Source organism: Chenopodium quinoa, unplaced genomic scaffold (assembly GCF_001683475.1).
Source record: "Chenopodium quinoa cultivar QQ74 unplaced genomic scaffold, ASM168347v1, whole genome shotgun sequence".
NCBI classification, from domain to species: domain Eukaryota; kingdom Viridiplantae; phylum Streptophyta; class Magnoliopsida; order Caryophyllales; family Amaranthaceae; genus Chenopodium; species Chenopodium quinoa.
In genome coordinates this window covers 1,221,050-1,232,565 of record NW_018744497.1, presented here as the reverse complement: position 1 = coordinate 1,232,565, position 11,516 = coordinate 1,221,050, and the positions used below count along the sequence as shown (strand labels likewise).

Below are 11,516 nucleotides of genomic sequence, written 5' to 3'. Positions count from 1 at the left end.
TAAACCTCGTCATAGACTGCTTTTGCTTATATATATATATATATATATATATATATATATGATGTTGGTAAAACTCAAAAACGAAGGTATTTACTTGGCCACTGTAAAATGTGAGGCAGTTATGTGTTTGAAATTTAAAACTTGAACCTGTGTGGTGAAACTGCTTTTCAGAAAGAGGGGTAATGGGGATCTTGAGTTGAGCTTGTAAGCTCCAAAACTAGATCTAGTCACAAAGTACCGGGAGGCTTCTACAATGAATTGTTTGTATATTAGGATGGTTGTAATATACAAATTGGATCCCTAATCTAGGACATTTAGGAATTTTAGGACAGGGTAGCTTTAGAATGGCAATATTTTAAATTATTGTCCATACACTTTACTGTATCTAAACACATCAGATTAGCTCATGCGGTTTTTGGTGTGAAAAAAGTAAATAAAAAAGACTCTAAAGTGAATAAAAAAGACTTTAAAGTAAACCTATTAGCTCAAGTGGTAGAGCACTATGCGCATGCATAGAGATGTAGGTTCGATTCCTATATAGGTTATCTTAAAAAGTAATTACAAAACACTCTAAAGTTATTCAATATTTCTCAAAAGTAAATCAAATTATCTCAAAAGTAAATCAAAAAATCTCAAAAGTAGAAAAACTAAAAAATATAAATTAATACAGTATATGTCAAAAGTAAATCATAATTACTTTGAAGTAAACAAATAATGCTAAAAAGTAAATCAAAATATCATTAAAGTAAATCAAATCAGCTCTAAAGTATATGAATTATAAATTATCTTGGAATGATAAATGACTAAAGAAACTTTAATTAGCTCAAATAATAGAGAACTATGCGGATGCATAGAGGTGTAGGTTCGATTCCTACATAGGTTATCTTAAAAAGTAATTACAAAACACTCTAAAGTAATTCAAAACATCTCAAAAGTATATCAAAATAGCTAAAAAGTAAATCAAAAGTAAATAGTATTTACTTAAAAGTAAATAATATTAACTCAAAATTAAATAGTATTTACTTAAAAGTAAATTATATCTGCTCACAACTATTCAGTCTAGGGTGCACATTGCTAAAAAGAAATAGTAGGGTATTAGTTTACCAACATGTTTATATCTTTAATCCTTAGATAAATGACCTTGAGTTTCTAGTAGTAAAAGTAGATACAAAATGAGTTAAAGTAAATAAAATGTTTATTAAAGTAAATAGAAATGAAATTCACCTTCTCTATTTCTAAAATCAGGAAATTACTATGAAGAAATGCTTATTGACAGTCTCTAATTGCTATAAATGCTTAAATACGTAGTATAAGATTATAAAACGTTCTGTCATACCTTTAATCCTTGGATAAGTGAGCTTGAGTTTCTAAGTAATAAAAGTAGATACAAAATAAGTTTGAAGTAAATAAAATACTTCTTAAAGTAAATACAAATGAATCTACGTGGGATTCGAGCCCACATCCTTTGTGCATTTGCACAATGCTCTACCAGAGCTAATAGGTTAGTGCTATCAGTCTATTTAAGTAGTACCAAATACCAATTATTGTATAGAGAAAATGAGTCATGTAAAGCAAAGCAACATAAACAATTGAGCTACATTTGTAGTAGAGAAAAATTACTTAAAAGTAAACTAAACAATCTTAAAAGTAAATAAAATAATCTATAAAGTATATGTACTAAGCTGCTTAAAGGTTTTATACATAAGTTTTATAGCTCAAAATATTAGCCACTTAAAATCCACCCTAATTACTTCAGCTCAAAATATAATTTTTGAGTGTGGCATCATAGCTAGAATACAATGCCACAAACTTTGATCAAGCAGTGGTGCAAAATGCAGGGGTTATTCACTTATTTGTGATCTCTGGCGAAGGATTTGGGCTATGGGTGCCCTCCGAAGCTAAGACACTTTGTATGAAAAACGTGCAAAGGCTTCTTAACGGTAAAAGAAAGGCCACATTATTGACGTGGTGAGTGAAATAAGCTGCCAGGTACGTGAAGCCTCGCCCAAGACAATTCTGCACTCCCTCTTTGAATGCATTGCTGCTATAGAAATATGGAGCCTGCCTCATTATACTCATTTCAACCATATCATTTTAAATTGCATGCACTAATCTATTTTATATCGCAATGACAAGAGTTGTAACTTTGCAACAAACATGATCCAGAGAAACAACTGATCATCATAACCAAAATCAGTAGTCAAAAACTAACCACTAGTTTCAGGAGATACAAGCAAATTCTAAATAACCAGCTAGTTCAGAAAACCATTAAACAATCTAGTAACATAGCACACACTTCATGTCTGCATCATACATTTTAAGTGAATTTCTGACAGAGGAAAAAAGGAGAGCTCCAAACAAGGATTCACAGGGCCATATGGTGATACCCAATAGTTCATAGTACTTTTTTGGGAGAGTATGGCAAAGAATTTAACATTATAGCCTGTAAATGTTAAATATCATCTCAACCTTTGGCTTTTGTTCAGGCTTCAGCTACCTCACCTAAGTGAAATTCAGTATTTAGTTCAAGTGAAAATGGGACTAATCAAATAATCAAATTTACTATATACTATATGTACACTCATTAGCAAAAATCCTGCTAATTATTAAATTCGAATTGCCAAATGTTTGATTTTACCTAAAAGTAAATACAAAAAATCTCAAAAGTAAATCAAATTTACTATATACTATATGTACACTCATTAGCAAAAATCCTGCTAATTATTACTTCGAGTTGCCAAATGTTTGATTTTACCTAAAATCCAACAAACAGTCATGCTTATACAAAGGGATGATACAAAATTTATCAACATTTCCTCCTCAAAAATCAGCAAACAAAGTTGTATCTACAACAAGGAACAAAAGAGCTTGAAAACATTGTTCATTGCATATCAACTTAGAAACTTGAATTGCAATGTGAGGGCAATATCTAAGCAAAGGGTTCTATGGATTTTCAACCACAAATTGGATTAATTACACAAACTATCAAATCAACAACAATACACTAATTTAGAGAATCAAACAGTACAATAATTTATAGAAATCAAACAATTTAAAAACAAAACTCTCATTCAAGTAGATAAAACAATAAACCTCAATCAAACAAATTAATAAAAAAATTCGAATCATAATAAAACAAACACAAAAACACTTAATCATTAATCTGATTGAAAAATGACAAAACACAAATTAATCAAACAAAATATAGCGAAATCCCTAATTTCAAATTCGAATTAATCAAATCACAAAAATACAAACCGCAATTGAACAAAAGAGAAAAGATAAAAAAAGTTAAACAGCTTACTTGCCCAAAAATAACTAGCAATGAAAATCGAACAACAAAATCAAGAATTTGATAAGAGTGGAGTAGAGAAAAAAAATCGCAGGAGAGATAAATCGCAAGAAGAGAGATAAAAAGAAAAAAGGAAACAGAAAATTGGAACGAAGGTCATTCACTGACGGAAATTACGAAATTACCCTTAATGAAGCGGATGAACTACAGGTCGTCAGATGAAGCGCGATGGACGGCTCAAATAAGTTCCTAGTTCCTATTATTCAACATGGTTCTCACATAATTATATATATATATATATATATATTTTAAGTAAGAAAAATTATATTTTATTATTTAATTAAGAGGTCCGAAAATTCCTAATTAATTAGCTATCATTTTCGGATTTTCTAAGTGTAGAAAATCTGATTTTCTTAGTTAAATTATTTAGTGAATAATTGGTATTTTTCTAATTAATTATTTTATACAATATATTATTTACATAATCATTTTTAATCCTTAAAATCTAGAAAATTAACTTCCTAAAATCTAATCAAGAGGGCCGAAAATTTGAGCTTAGGAAAGCTCAAAAATTTCGACCACCTTGGGGTGATTTTGAGCAATTTATTTTGGTATTTTAATTATCTTCCTTAATTCTTATTTCTCATCTCATAAAGATTTAGTCATCTTATTTATTTACATTAAACCATTCTTGATTATTCCCCAAGCAAAGCTATTTGCCATATTATTTTTCATGACAACATACTTTCCATAATTAATTATTCCTTAATCACCATAAAAATAAACTTCCCATAATTCTTTAGCTCACTTCTCTAAGTAATTCCTTAAACCAAAATTACCATAATTCTTCCTACATTTTCCTACCATAATTCTTGCATGAGCTAGCCTATAAATACCCTTGAATCATAGCTAAAAACTCACACCAAAACTCTCTTCTTTCTCTCTAATTTCTCTCCTCTCTTTTTCTCCCTTCCTTACGCTAACCACCACCACAAACCACCACTGCCGATTGCCGACCCTTTCTTCTTCCTTCTTCTTCGGTTTTCTACTTTTTCTTCTCTTCTCCTAATTAATTCTATGGTTTTATAAAAAAATCATTTTGCGTTTTTTAATTAAATAAAATAGTTTATTATTCAAGTTTATGAAAAAGAATTTTATAAGGTTCATGTACATATAATTGGGGTTTTATTTTTGTTGTTGTGATTATTTGATGACCTTATATTGATTAAGGTTATATTTAATTGTAGGGTGTTTTTGACAAGAGTTCTTGAGGTTCCTTTTTGTGTGTTTGCTAAGCGAGGATCAAGGTACGTTTAGGTGGCTAGATACCTTCGAAATTAATTGGATTGAATAAGCATGTTTTTATGATTTTATTGGTGATTGAATTAAATTGATTTGAATTATGATTTATGAAATAAAGTATGTTTAAAGGAATTGGTTCTAATAAATAAATTTGAAGGATTGATTTTTAATATCATGTTTTGAATAATTGAATTATTTATCATGTTTAAAAGGTTTGATTTTGAAAGCATGTTGAATTAAATAAAAAGGAGTTTTGAATTGTTTTATTATTAAGATTGAAATTATTGATTTAAAGAGGATTTATTGAATTATTTATAAAAGCTTTACAAGCATGATTATTATATTCATCCCACTATACGGATTCATTGAACACTATGGACTTTGTATGACCTAGTCTTTCCTCAAGACACTACAAGAAAAATAATTTTGGGCGACAAAAAAAATTCATTGCCCAAAATCCATATTTCGTCGCCTAACCTTAGTGCAACGAGTTTAAACTCGTCGTGGGGTCATTGCACAAGGGTCGACGCTCATGCTGTTTTGTGCAACGAGAATTTGATTAGTCGCCCAAAACTAGTTTTGTGCAACGTTTATGCGAGGTTTGGGCATTACCATATTTTGTTGCCTTTGCACTTTTGTACAACGAACTAAACATGTCGCACAATCCATCTACATTGGCCAAATCATTTTTGTTTGTGCAACATTTGTTTTGTCGCCCAATAACGTTTTGTACAACGAGTTATGTTCTTTGTTGCCCATTACACCCGAGTATTTTTTTTTATTTTTTTATTTTTGTCTTTTTTTTTGTATATTTTTAATAAAATTACACCTACGAGTTTTATAAAGGAATTAACTAATCAAACTTTGTATAATTTGCATATTTGGTTAACTATTTCGTTCTTGATATCCCAATTGAAAACAATGCTAAAAGTTATTGTAAATAGATTACATGATAACTCGATAACAAATACTATGAAAACTGAATTTCTTAATATGATCCAACTTACACAAGGTTTTTTACAAATATCGATAATCATCCTACCTAACTATGAAAAATAACATAAAAGAATTCTACATTCAGTAATCTTTGAGGATCCATTAACAATTACAAAGACATCATATAAAATTACAACCTCTTCATAACTCATCTATGATCTGCTATGTAAAGCCTAACAATCACAATCAACTCGTCTCCTCTCCTGTATGACAAATTAACAATTAGTATAAAGTAATCAAAAGTGACAAGTTTTACAAATCATAATTAACAAAAAGAAAAAAATAGTGCTTGAAAAGATTTACCTTATTTTCCTTGTCTTTTGCGATAATATTATCAAAGTGGTTGAAGTTGTACTTCTAACAACAATAATTAAAAAAAAATTATAAAGTATCTAAAAACCTGTTATAATACATAGTTATAACCTAATTAAAGTCTCAAGCATAACAAATATTGATACAAACATATACAAGACTAAAATTTTCTAATCTAAAATCAAATTCAATTCAAACAATACGGAAAATTCTTAATTTATTAAAAAATTATCTATGGCCTGAACAAGTGTTTATTATCAAATCTAAAAATTACCCAGATCCTCACTCACCTTCATATATAGCAAATTACATTTGTGATGAAATCTGATCATTGCTGCAATTTGATGTCGTTTTTCGTCCCCCAAATTAATACGATTCAAGCGCTGTAGAGATAAAAGCAGTATACTAAGCGCAATAGATTCTAACGGGGTGATTAAGAAAACAAAAAAGGAGATTTTTTTTTTATATATAATTGAAACCATAAGTTTGTTGAGGAACGAGTTTTAGATGGAGGAGAATGAAAATATAAGAATCTGGAAGAGTAGGGATAAAGTTGAAAACAATTAAGGATGAGATGTGGGTAGTGGCGGTACAAGCGTGATAGAAATTTAATGGCGGTTTATTTGAAATTCAATTTTTTGGGTGAAATATACAATGTAAGTATGTAACAAATTCCCAGCGCTTTATTTTTCATTATTTTAGGCAACAAGATCTATTTCGTTGCCCTTATAAATGTTATGGACAACGAATAAAGAGACATCGTAGCACAATATAAAATTTTGGAAAACTCAAGTGTAATTCGTCGCCTAATATATAACTTCGGGCGACAAAACAAAAAAGTTGTTGCCCATACTTAGATTTTGTGTACCGAGTTATAATTTGTCACCCAAACTATACATTTAATGCTACGAAGTCATTAGTTGTCGCACAAGCTACACCTAGTCGTCGCCCAAAGCCATTTTTCTTGTAGCGAGGATAACCTTTCAATATAAAGATACTAGCTTGGGGGGTGTGCACATTTAAGAGAGGAATTGAGTTTTTGAAAAGAGGAATTGATTTTAATAATCACTATTATTGAATTATTGAGTTATTGGAATTATTTTGAGATTCTTGAGAATTGGTTTTGAACTATGAGTTTGGAATTATTGAATTTGTAATTGGTTTTAAAAGAATGTTTGCTAATAAAATTGAATTTACTTATCTTGCACTTATTGTACTTAGCATATTTTGCTAATCCATATTTTCTATTTATTTTGGTTCGCCGTGTATACCTTAATGGTAAGCAGTGTTAACTATTTTCAGGTGGAGTCAATAAATGAGCATTTGGGAATCCCGGGATATTCTTCACCTAGTTAGGAATAGGGATTTGTTAAACATCGCCCGCAAATTACCATATAAAGCCCACAAATATGACTTGGTGTGACTTTATTGCCCTTTTCCTTTTTAAAAAAAAAACACTCTCTACTTCTCTCTAAAAAAAATCAGAAAATCTACCTCTCTTAAAAAAATTAATTACGACAATGTCGAGGCGGCAAGGGAAAGAGGTGGCGGCGGCGACGGCGGAGGAAAGGCGGCAACCTGGTGGCAAGGTAATTATTTTTTTAAAAAAAAAAAAAAAAAGAAGACGGTGGCGCGTGGTGGGCGTCAGGTCCGGCAGCCACAGCCGGTGGGGTGGCGTCTGGCTTGGAAGCCCAGCCACCGGAGCAGGCGTCCAAACCAGAAGCCAGCCCGTTGGTTGTGGCGTCCAGATCTGGCGCATGTGCCAATGGATGGGCGTCCAGTTCAGGCGTCTGCCCACTGGCTACGGCTGCCGGAGCTGGCGCTACCGCCAGTGGGTGGGCGTCCTAGCCAGGCGCCCGCCCTTTTTTTTTTTTTTCTTTTTTGTTTTTTTTTTTGTTTTTGTTTTTGTTTTTTTGTTTTTGTTTTTTTGTTTTTGTTTTTTCTGATTTTTTTTTGTTTTTTTTGTTTTTTTTTTTATTTTACAAAATCAGAATTTAGTTTTATTTAAAATAATTTTGTTTTATGTCTAATTTTTTTTTGTTAATGTGTTTTATTTTTTTTAAATATTTATCAACTTTATGTGTTTTTTTTATAAATCGTGTATATTTTATTTTTATAAAATCATTTTTTTTTTGTGTTTATGTTTTATTTTTTTATGTTTGATGTTTAAACATTTTTTATGCCTTAATTGATGTAGTATGTGGAAATTGTTTGTGTTAATGTGTAATTGTTTTTTTAATTTAAAATGTGTAATACATTAGGGTATTATGTGTGTATTTGTGTATGTGTAATATATTTGTTTTCTATTTTTTATGTTTAATTATTTGAAATAATTTTTATTTTTTTTGGAAATCATAAATTTTGTAATATATTAGGGTATTATGTGTGTATTTGTGTATGCCGTATAATATTTTTGTATGTTTAATTAGTTGAAATAATTTGAAATTTTTGTTTTGTGTCCTATTTAGTTATCATGTCTTTGATTATTTATAATCTTTATTAATTTTATGTTTATAAACATGACGATATGTTGGAAGTGTTGGTATTTTGTATCTGTAGGTATTTATTTATTTTTCTAAAAAACTTTTGTATGTTTATATATTTTTAAATTTTTTGTAGAATTCACTGGGTCGTCATGGTGCGGGGAAGAATGTAGAGCTTCTTAGTAGAAGCTATTCAGTGGAGAGGTCGGGGCATAGACATGTTAGATCCCGTGGTATTTCGACCTCGGCTCGTAGAGAACGGATCCACCGTCGGGATGAGGATGACGATGATGATGCTGAGGAGGGTGACCAGGAGGAGGAGCAGGAGGAGGGCGCATATGAGGATGAGGATGTGGACGATGGGAGTGGACCGTATAATGATTACGGTCCATTCAGTCAGAGGGTTGATGACATGTACGAGACACATATGGTGGAGGTGCGTAAGGGTAGGGGTGGTAGGTTTGTTAGTAGATCTGGCACATCATCTGCGTCCACTATATCTGGGGCAAGCAGGAAACGGTCGAGGGTCGTTAATGATTCTTGGGTTGTTAGGAGTGAGGTGCCCGGTGGGCCTGTTGACGGGAGTGTGATTCCTAGCTTTCTAGGACACATAGCTGCCCGTATTTGGGAGGACCAGGAGAGGCCTTCAGTTACGGGGTTGTTGAAATGTCATACCCGGGAAAAGACTGGTAGCTTTTTGCGTACATGGGCTGAGGCTTGGCCGGCGGAGAGCGAGATGTTCGAGCGACTGGAGGGCACTGGGGTGAATCACGTTCCTGCCACCATGCACGATAAGATTGACAGTACGCTTATCACGGCTTTCGTTGAGCGATGGCAGCCGGATACAAACTCTTTCCACCTTCCGTTCGGGGAGATGACGATCATGTTACATGACGTCGAGGCCATTCTGGGGATTCGTGTTGAGGGTAAACGACTTTGTGATGTGGCTGATGCGGATCAGGCAGATTTGCTGTCGGAGTTGTTGGCGGTGGACAGGGCTGCACTGTACACCGAGGCGCTTGGTGTTTGGGAACACGGCGGTGTGAAGATCGCATCCGTGTTGCATAGGTGTTTGTACCCTAGCGCACGTAGGACGCACGACGCACAACTGGCTGCTTATGTTTTTCTACTCCTCGGATGTACCTTGTTTCCGGATAAGAGCGGCGGAAACAAGCTCAGGCCACGCGACATAGTAGAGGCGTGTGACCCCGACAGTGTAGGCCAGTTTTCTTGGGGATCGGCTACGTTGGCATATTTGTATCGCCAACTAGGATTTGCGAGTCGGGCTGACGCGACAGGTATCACTGGGTGTCTGACTTTATTGCAGACCTGGATATACGAGTACTTTCCTGCATTGCGACCACATCGTGACCCGGTTCCTATTGATGAGGGGATGCCGCGTGCTTGTGCATGGAGTCCGCGCTCAGAGAAGAAGTCCGTTGACCGCCTCCGATCGATACGGTTATTGCTGGACAGGCTGTCCACCTTAGAGGTAACGTTTATAAATTGTTTCTACATTTTATTATATGCACATATTATATTCATGTTATTAAATTTTAAAACTATGTGCAGGTGAACTGGATGCCTTTCGGCCCGAACCCTAGTGTTAGGGTACCCAGGACCCTGTACACGGGACTCATTCAGTATCGTGAGATCGTCGAGGCGTACATGCCCCAGCGTTGTCTTTGCCAGCTTGGATTTGTCCAAGTTGTCCCTCCTCCCCCGGCATGCCCGATGAAGGCGGTCCGACCTGCATCGTCGAGGGACTACGTCGTGCAATGGCCGGATATCATGACTGGGACATGGGACCAGTTTCCGATGGTGGCTCGTTTATGGACTGCGGAGTTGCAGCGGCCTCCCTCTAGGATTCCTCCCATGTGTGACCACTACTACATGGAATGGTTCAACCGGTATTCGCACCCGAGGTTGATCGCAGATCTCGACCACAGCGATGATGATTATGTGCCACCGCCTACTGCCATGGAAGCGGTATGTCTCATATTATATTTATCGTTGTTTTTTAATTAAGTTTTATATGTTGTTATTGTATTTCATCTTTTATTTTTTGTTGTATGCAGTGGATGGGAAAGATAATGCAGGACGTACAGAAACTCTCTCTGGAGAAGGACAACATGAGTGCAACAGTGAGAGCTGCTGTTGATAGTCTTGAACAGACCCTTGCGCATTGGGAGTCACAGACGATGAAGATTGACTACGACTAGATGACGATGTCCGACCACGAGCACGACCACGACCAAGACCACGGATATACTCAAACGCACTCCTGTTCCGCCGTTGCCGACCTCGAGGACGGTCAACTCCTTCGGGTTTCTCATAATCTAAGGTAGACGTGTGGAACATGTCATGAAGTACATGAGTAGTGTCACGAATAATAGAAGGATGGCTGGAGGACACTCGGTCGTACATCGAACGAAACTGCTCCAACTCCTCCTGTTGACGGTCGGCCGTTTGAGTATCTCCATGCTCACCAATAACGAGCGTCCGCCAGAATGAATGGACCTGATCAACATGTAACGACGCCCTTTCTTCTGTAATAACGCGGTGAATGGTGCATGCGCAAGGTAATCCATGAGTTACTGAAATAGCACACCCACACCGAGCATACACTTCGTCAGCCAAGTCCCTCATCCTGTTCAGCTCAGTGAGAATCAACCCCAAGCAGTAGTGTGACACACGACCATGGAGAATCTTAAATATGAAATGGCTATACATCGTACCATGTCGTCGTCTGGTGTCCTCTAGAGAGTTCCTGATGCCGTTCTTCTGAGTTTCAATTGACTTGTTAAGTCTATCGAACAGTGTATCCAAAGCAGCGGTCGATGAATCAATCCAGTCCTTGGTAGCTCTATGAGCGCTCTCAACTCTACATGTTGTAGTGTTCCCGAAATGAAGTACCTGGTTTGTCCAATATTTGACAAACTTTTCCCTATGAGGGACTCATTGCTGCATCACATAGTCCACCAGTGCCGGACACCACTGGTACGAATCCCTGAAGTTAGCCAATTCTTGCTCGTATGCTTCCTCTGTGGTAGCCTGTAGGATCTTCCGCCACTTACCATTCACCAATCTCTCTGCCATTTCCAAATTCTTCTTGAAAAGGTTGTAGGCTT

At 35.2% G+C, this 11,516-nt stretch overlaps 2 long non-coding RNA genes across 3 annotated transcripts; both read right to left on the bottom strand.

The window, feature by feature from the left end:
- Positions 1 to 1,641: 1,641 nt before the first annotated feature.
- Positions 1,642 to 3,539, bottom strand: LOC110697693. 2 transcript variants are annotated; one of them, XR_002506540.1, is made up of 2 exons: positions 3,305 to 3,539; positions 1,642 to 2,044 (listed from the first exon to the last, which is right to left on the bottom strand). It is a non-coding gene; the product is annotated as an uncharacterized LOC110697693 (long non-coding RNA). The 2 variants fall into 2 exon arrangements; XR_002506539.1 differs by having other exon boundaries at positions 1,642 to 2,041.
- Positions 3,540 to 5,506: 1,967 nt separating this feature from the next.
- Positions 5,507 to 6,721, bottom strand: LOC110697716. The gene is made up of 3 exons (XR_002506548.1): positions 6,193 to 6,721; positions 5,894 to 5,947; positions 5,507 to 5,793 (listed from the first exon to the last, which is right to left on the bottom strand). It is a non-coding gene; the product is annotated as an uncharacterized LOC110697716 (long non-coding RNA).
- Positions 6,722 to 11,516: the final 4,795 nt, after the last annotated feature.